A 9311-nucleotide genomic window follows, 5' to 3' on the forward strand; every position below is an offset into this window, starting at 1 on the left:
AAAACCATATCTCAAGAACTATTCGACCGATTTCAATGAAATTCGGTATATAACACTTTCTTGACAACCTGATGACACGGGTGGAATATGGGCGAAACCGGTTCACAACTACGTCTACTTCCCATATAACCCAATTTTGAATTCCATCTGATTCGTTCACTTTATAATGTATTCATAAGGAACCAATGAAGCTAGCGGAATAAAACTTTACACAAATACTGTATTATTTTGTCATTGTCAAAATCGGACCATGACTTTTCAAGGCCCCTGATATCAAGCATGAAGAACTCAGTGCTTAAGGTTAATTTTTCACCGAAAATATAGGTAAATCCCTCAGATATTTTAATGTAATTCATTCCCTCTGAATTTTTTTCTTATAACAGTTTCTCTCTGTACCTGAAATGGTAAAAATCGGGTCATAATTTCCCCCAGATCCTATATACCTAATTATAAGTAATATTAAATTAAGTGATCGTATAGTCTTCGATACATTGTATCTTGGTGGTGAAAACGAGTGAAATCGGTTTAGGAATTACCTCAGTCCCCATATACTATTTATGATGATTTTCGTTATTCTATTGAACTTTATACCGAATATATTCAACAACAACAACAATTCAATCCGTGTTATCTTTATAAAAATACATCAATAAATTGTGAGAGTATAAAATGTTCGGTTGCACCCGAACTTAGCCTTTCCTTACTTGTTTCTTTAGACTTTTGGTAAACTCGCTGACCATTTGACTGAGTCAATGACGTTGTAATAAAAGCCTTTGAAGAAAGAAGTTGTATATCTGCCAGCTGCAAAACCAGCTAAGGCCTTTGAGCACAAACTACTACAAATTAGAAGATACTTTTCTTTGAGTATTTGTAACAGTGAGTGAGGAAGTTCAAAATGCATTGTGACCACATAAAAAGGAGATTTTTTCATATATTTATTTTTTTAATTAATAGAGTGTTTTCAGTTATGTGAAAGCTTGTAATAAATATAGTAATTCATAAAAAATATTTAGAAATTGAATGAAGAAAATAAATGAAATTATATATATATTTAGAGAAATATAGCAAACTGATATGGGGCAACAAGCCGATGTGGTTTGAAAATTGTATAATCTATTCCAATGCGATTAAGGAATTCATTTCTGCACACACCCACATGGTGGCAATCAGTGTCCATCAGATATTCAATTGCGAATGTATTACCAACTGATTGTTGGCAACATATTCAGGAACAAACACACAAATGTAAGTGTTGCTATGCGCAGTTAGGTGCAGTGTTTGTTGCCGTTGGATGAATGTAGATGTTGCACGCTGAGTAATTGAGTTTGTTAGCTTTAGAGCCATCAGCAGTTCAGCTCTGATTGATTAATTGGAAAATACAAATGACATTATTTTGCTGCCACAGCCGATGCCACCACATGACATGCTCCATCATCATGTGCAGAGTGTAATGAGCGCAATTCCGATGGTTTATATCGAATTATACCTGCGAGACACTCTGCAATGTGCGCTTTATTGCTGATACAATTGGATTTAATCGGCTACGAAGTGAATAATTTTACTCTTTCGATGAGTTTGCGAATACGTATGCCGTGCTATAGGTGTATTGTAATTGTATGAAATGCATGAAATAGAGTAATAAATGTGAAGGATACTTCCTCCCATAATAATATATTATTTATAATTGAACGATAAATAATAACGGTTATTTGAATGCAAATACGACACTTAGCAGGTTAGTCATCGCTACTTGATTTCACAGCAGGGACGGTTTTAACTTAACTTGTATAATGTGTTGTAATTAAGTAGTAAATTCGAAGGATTTAAAGCTTTAAAAGCATAAGAAGCAGAGTAAAGGAAGTGTTTCTAAGTTATATGTATATGTACCTGTGCTTACATACGCAGAAGCAAATGAATTACGACCAAACAAGTTAAGTGGCAAATATTTTATACCTTTAGGGAAATTTGCAAACCCCAGTCGAGCAAAGGTCGTTGCAGTTCATAGCTTAGCTCTTAAAATGCTGAAGTATGGTGTGTGTGTTGGTAATTCGGTCAAAATTACATGAATGAATGTCATGAATATTGATGCGACAGATGCTAGGGGATTTGTTGTATTAAAGAGACTGTATGTTGTTGTATACATGCTTTGTTGGTAATTACGAATATATTATGTATGTATGCGTATATTATTTTCACATAATTTCCCGACAAGCAGTCATATCTAATTTGATGAGAGTTTATTTGCATAAATTAAGCTTTGTTTGGCGCTTAAAATATTTGCATTTGCCGAGAGTTAATTAGCATTTTGTTGCGATTTACTTAGAATTAGGTTTTCTTATTTAGGTAAAATTTATTAATATTGAAATTAAAGTTATTAAAATCATATTTTAAAGCAATTATAAATACAGTGGAACTTCAATAACTCGAACTTCTATAAGTCGAAGTTCTCCATAACTCGAACTCTTAAATTGGAAATAGAAGTCAAATTTCATACAAATTTCCTTTCATGAATCAAACTTTTCGACCAGGGCATAATACAAAATTTAAAATTTTAATTAATACAATTTTGAAAGAGTCTTTCTACATCGTATGGAGGAGAACAAAAAATATGATATTAGTCTAATGGATTTCATAAATCTTGTTACACGATCGAATCAGACGTCAACAGCCAAACAATAGCAAAATGCAACAAACAAAATTACAAAATACACGTTTTAATGTAATTATATAAAACTCTTTGCGAAGTAAATAACTAAAACTGTGGATAAATCTATATTTTATACCTTTTTGAAAAATTTATGTGTTAATGAAAATTTCAATAACTCGAAGTCTCTCTAACTCGAAGTTTTTTTTGTGGATTATGGTGATTCGAGTTAGAGAAGTTCCATTGTATGTATGTATGTATATATGTACATATTATGTTAACCCATATTGTTGAATAAAATTATTTTTCTACTTCATTCATACATAATTTAGCATTATAAAATTGAGTTCAAAATTTCATTCACCCATGCATAAATTTGATACTGTCTACACATCATATTTACACACAGATGTATGTATGTAATTATTTATATGCATATTCGAATGTAGAACATTCGCTATTGTTTATTGTCCACCAGCTGCCGCAGGTATTTCCGCTTAGTTGTATGTAATGTTAACCTGCTTTGACAATTCGCTTTCGGCAGAGAGCTGTAAAGGTGTCAAGTTCGGTCACATAATGGACTTCGGTTATGAGCCTCTTGGCACGATTCCGATTACTTTGGCGGTCGGGGTTTGACAACTCCGATCGGTATAAATGGGGTATCGGGTGAAAGAGGATGCTCTCCAGAGCAGAAATATATGTAAATATTCTTGATTTTTTAGGAGGATGGGATCATGTGTAGAAGTTCACGCAAGTGAGGAAAGTTTTTGATTGTCACTCACTTGGGAGTGGCCAGAAACGATTCTTCTCCACATGGTTCAAGCAGCTCACGACTTCCGGTTTTAGACCAAGTATCCTCTGGGTAGCCAACAGACATCCGTTTGAAGGCGAGCTAAAGTGAGAAGGCGAAGCCCGCTTATGCGGTTGTGCGTAGGGTTTGGGACCCACCACATAAAAACACCCCCCAATGAAAAATCTACGAAAGCCTCGGATGAGACACCCCCCTTTTGATGACGACCCCTGCAAACGTTTTAAGGATAATGATATAAGGGCATGCACCTGGAATGTCCGAACCCTTAATTGGGAAGGTGCCTCTGCCCAGCTGGTTGATGTCCTCATACGACTTAAGGCTGACATCACCGCCATCCAAGAAGTGCGATGGACGGGACAAGGACGGAAGAAGGTGGGTCCTTGTGACATCTACTACAGCGGCCATATAAAGGAGCGCAAATTTGGTGTTGGATTTGTGGTGGGAGAGAGACTCCGTCGCAGAGTCCTGGCATTCACCCCGGTGGATGAACGTCTAGCCACAATCCGCATCAAAGCGAGGTTCTTCAACATATCGCTGATTTGCGCCCACGCCCCAACGGAAGAGAAGGACGATGTGACCAAAGATGCTTTCTATGAGCGCCTAGAACGCACCTATGAGCGCTGCCCCCGCCACGATGTAAAAGTCGTGCTTGGCGATTTTAACGCCAGGGTGGGTAAAGAAGGTGTCTTTGGCACAACAGTCGGAAAATTCAGCCTCCATGACGAAACATCGCCAAACGGCCTGAGGCTGATCGACTTCGCTGGGGCCCGAAATATGGTCGTCTGTAGTACCAGATTTCAGCATAAGAAAATACATCAAGCTACTTGGCTGTCTCCTGATCGAAACACGCGGAACCAAATCGATCACGTTGTGATAGACGGAAGACATGTCTCCTGTGTTTTAGACGTGCGTACGCTCCTAGGACCAAATATAGACTCGGACCATTATCTGGTCGCAGCGAAGATACGCACCCGCCTCTGTGCAGCAAAGAATGCCCGTCAACAAACACAAGGAAGGTTCGACGTCGAAAAGCTGCAATCGCAACAGACAGCCACGAAATACTCTACTCGACTTGCACTCCTGCTCTCTGAGAGCACTCATCAGCATCTCGGTATAAGGGAACTGTGGAAAGGCATCTCAAACTCACTGCGTACCGCTGCAGCCGAAACAATTGGTTTTCGGCAACGACAAAAAACAAGCTGGTACGATGAGGAGTGCCGTCTCGCAGCGGAGAGAAAACAGACTGCGTACCTCGCAACATTGCAAACGACCACAACACGTGCGGGATGGGATAGATACCGAGAGCTGAAGAGGGAAGCGAGACGCATTTGCAGACAAAAAAAGAAAGAGGCCGAAATGCGTGAGTACGAAGAGCTTGAGAAGTTGGCAGACAGAGGGAATGCTCGAAAATTTTATGAAAAAATGAAGCGACTTAACGAAGGTTTCAAGACCGGAGCATCCTCATGTAGAGACCAAGGTGGTAATCTGGTAACCGATGTCCAGGGCATACTGGGATTATGGAGGGAACACTTCTCCGACCTGCTGAATGGCAGTGAGAGTACAACACCAGGAGATGGCGAACCCGATCCCCCAATCGATGACGATGGAACAGATGTTCCATTACCCGACCATGAAGAAATTCGAATAGCAATTACCCGCTTGAAGAACAACAAAGCAGCGGGGGCCAATAGATTACCGGCAGAACTATTCAAATACGGCGGCGAAGAACTGATAAGGTGCATGCATCAGCTTCTTTGCAGAATATGGTCGGAAGAAAGCATGCCTGACGATTGGAATCTCAGTGTGCTCTGCCCAATCCATAAAAAGGGAGATCCCACAATCTGCGCCAATTACCGTGGGATCAGCCTCCTAAATATCGCATACAAGGTTCTATCGAGCGTATTGTGTGAAAGACTAAAGCCCACCGTCAACAAACTGATTGGACCTTATCAGTGTGGCTTTAGACCTGGAAAATCGGCAACTGACCAGATATTCACCATGCGCCAAATCTTGGAAAAGACCCGAGAAAAGAGGATCGACACACACCACCTTTTTGTCGATTTTAAAGCTGCTTTCGACAGCACGAAAAGGAGTTGCCTTTACGCCGCGATGTCTGAATTTGGTATCCCCGCAAAACTAATACGGCTGTGTAAATTGACGTTGAGCAACACCAAAAGCTCCGTCATGATTGGGAAGGACCTCTCCGAGCCGTTCGATACCAAACGAGGTTTCAGACAAGGTGACTCACTATCGTGCGACTTCTTTAACCTGATGCTGGAAAAAATTATAAGAGCTGCAGAGCTAAACCGAGAAGGTACAATCTTCTACAAGAGTGTACAGCTCCTGACGTACGCCGATGATATTGATATCATCGGAAGCAACAACCGCGCCGTTTGTTCTGCTTTTTCCCGCATGGATAAGGAGGCGAAGCGAATGGGTCTGGAGGTGAATGAGGACAAGACGAAATATCTCCTGTCATCAAACAAACAGTCGGCGCATTCGCGTCTTGGCTCCCACGTCACTGTTGACAGTCATAACTTCGAGGTCGTAGATAATTTCGTATACCTGGGAACCAGCATCAACAACACGAACAATGTCAGCCTCGAAATCCAGCGCAGAATAACTCTTGCCAACAGGTGCTACTTTGGACTGAGTAGGCAATTGAACAGTAAAGTCCTTTCTCGACGAACCAAAATCAAGCTCTACAAGTCGCTTATCATTCCCGTCCTGCTTTACGGTGCAGAAGCTTGGACGATGTCAACATCAGATGAGACGACACTAGGAGTTTTCGAGAGGAAAATTTTGCGCAAGATTTATGGTCCTCAGAACATTGGCAACGGCGAATACCGCAGACGATGGAACGATGAGCTCTCTCTCGGCTATAACCGGCTAAACGGTTGCAACGCCAATCACACACACACACATTCTTGATTGGACTTATATATATAAAATATTCATGTTTAAAAGTCCAATTTTTTCTATAAGTAACACATGGAATTTCACACACTGTAACACTATTTTTTCACATTTTTCCCTTCACATATTGAAAATTACACTATTAACATTAAATTTAATTCAAAATATAGATTGATTTAAGATTTTTTAAGCAAAAATTACTTATTTTAAAAATCACTTAGCACACTAATAGCTGAAAAGGTTTCTGTGTTTACAATTATGTGGAAAACGAGCGTTGCCACATGTTAGAAACCATAGATGATGGATTTTTTAATGACTGTGTTTTATTTATTAGCATATCATAGTTTTTTGTCGTAGAACTCTCTTCTGCATCAAGGATGTATATAAAAAATCTTCCCAGGGATGTCCGAAGTGTTTTTCGTGTAAAACTCTTTTCTGCACTGGCGGCCTTCGGGCGGCTTCAAAAAAATTACCCTGGTCGAGCCAAAACCAGGTGTGTTCGAAGTTTTTTCGCGTAGAACTCCTTTCTGGTCAAGCCAATACAAGTGTTAGCAAAATAAAAGGCTGTCCTCGATATGATTTTTAAAAATTTATTTTGTTAAATAAAAGAAGAGGAGTTTTGGCAAAAAAGAGTAATTTTCGCAGAAAGAGGAATTTATGGATGAATTTATATATGGTATCTACAATATGGCAGCGCTCGTTTTCCGCATAATTGTAAACACATAAATTTGAGAGTGAAAAGTGATTTTTGAAACATATAATTCTGACATTAAAATTATATAATAAAAGTAAAATGTACATTTAATGCAACACCTACAGTTTTATTTAATATATTTGAGGTGAAAAAAGTGCGTAAAATGTGTTAAAGTGTATTAAATTGTGTGAAAGAGCTAGTTGAAAATTTTATCTTTAAAGCGGAATATCTCCACAACTAGGCGTATGCGGTACCTATTACCCTATATATTTTTGAATCGGGAGGTCGTCTTCTTTCCAACGGTGTAATCAGATCGCGGCGCCATAGTAATCGGAATTGTGCCAGCCTCTTTTTCAAATTTTGCAATTCTTTTGAATCAAACCATACTTCCGTTGTAATATCATTTTAGTTTTTTGATACTTAAATAAAAAAAAAACAAAACGGCGTTCAAAACATGTTTTTATTTGTGACACCATAATCTTATCCATCTTCTGAAAGGCTAGTAGAGAAGCAAATGATAGATAGTATTTACAACCTTCACATCAATAGCAAAATTTGATTAAATTGTACTGTCACTATCATTTACATATCGAGCAATGTTTTATACAGTTAAAACAGCGAAAACGCTCATTTCTCACCTAAATTGAAACTTAAGACTCATTACACTCATAAATTGTCTACTTTAGTATTTGTTTACACTTTAATTGTAATTTAGATACTATTAAGATTTGCGGTAGATTTCAACAAATACTTATTGGAAAATTTATAGCGGAACTCACCTAATTCAAGTGTTTCAAATCCGACATATATATGTTAAGTGAATATCACACACTTATTTATTACTAAATACACTAAACCGCTTTTGAAATTGCGAAATCTTCACTAACTTTAATAATATTGACTTCAAAACTATGTATTACGGAATATTAAAACATTTTTTATAGGCGGCGTATTGTCACAGTGAAGTGTCACATCTTTCGTGTTTTCTTTTAACAGAATTTCCTACTAGTAAACAAAACGAGTTCTTTGTGTCTCATATTCGTTGGTGAGTTTCCAAATTGGAAGCGTTGCCACTAAAAATTGCGAGAAAGACGAATCGGAGGTAAAGCAAAATAAAGCTATATAATAATGAAAAGTCAAATAAGGAACCAATATAATGAATTAAAGCATATTCTTTAGAAATATTTAAATGCTGTTATAATATTATAAAAAATAAATTATTTAATTAACATAAATCTGATAGTATATAGAGTAATTTGATTAAATTCCATTAATAATATAATTTGATTAAATTCCATTAATAATAACTTAATTAAATAATCCGAAATTAGTCAAATAATCCAATATTTATGTATGTACATATGAAAAAATATAATATTTATCTTTGTAGTTGAAAATGATTTTGAAATGATGATGAATATAAGTTTGCATGCATTAGGGTGGGTCGAATTTTTTTCGCATTAAGGGGCTAGCAAAAGCGAAAACTACAGAAAATTCTAAGAATATTTTGCCAAGAAACCATGGGTCTAAAATTAATTCCCAACTCGCGCAAAACGTACTCAAAAACCTACAGTTTTAAAAATAACAGCATGCCATGCAGTTAATGCAATAATAGCTGGCTTTTGTAACTTATTTGTTTTTTACAAGTGGCTGAGCAAAAAACAACAAAAACAAGTAAGGAAGGGCTAAGTTCGGGTGTAACCGAACATTTTAAACTCTCGCAATTTATATATATAACTTTATTTATAATATATAATACACAATTTGACCCACATATATATTGTATAAAGTCCATTGAAAGTAGGAAACCATAATATTAGGTTAGAAGCACCGAGGTCCTCGTGTTCGATATATGTATGTGATTGGCGTTGCAACCGTTTAGCCGGTTATAGCCGAATCGACGATAGTGCGCCACCTGTCTCTCTCCTTTGCAGTTCGGCGCCAGTTGGAGATCCCAAGTGTAACCAGGTCGCTCTCCACCTGGTCCCTCCAACGGAGTGGAGGCCTTCCCCTTCCTCGGCTTCCTCCGGCGGGTACTGCATCGAACACTTTCAGGGCTGGAGTGTTTTCGTCCATTCGGACAACATGACCTAGCCAGCGTAGCCGCTGTCTTTTTATTCGCTGAACTATGTCAATGTCGTCGTATAACTCGTACAGCTCATCGTTCCATCGTCTGCGGTATTCGCCGTTGCCAATGTTCTGAGGACCATAAATCTTGCGCAAAATTTTCCTCTCGAAAACTCCTA

The sequence above is a fragment of the Zeugodacus cucurbitae genome, chromosome 2 (genome assembly GCF_028554725.1).
Source record: "Zeugodacus cucurbitae isolate PBARC_wt_2022May chromosome 2, idZeuCucr1.2, whole genome shotgun sequence".
Taxonomy (NCBI): Eukaryota; Metazoa; Arthropoda; class Insecta; order Diptera; family Tephritidae; genus Zeugodacus; species Zeugodacus cucurbitae.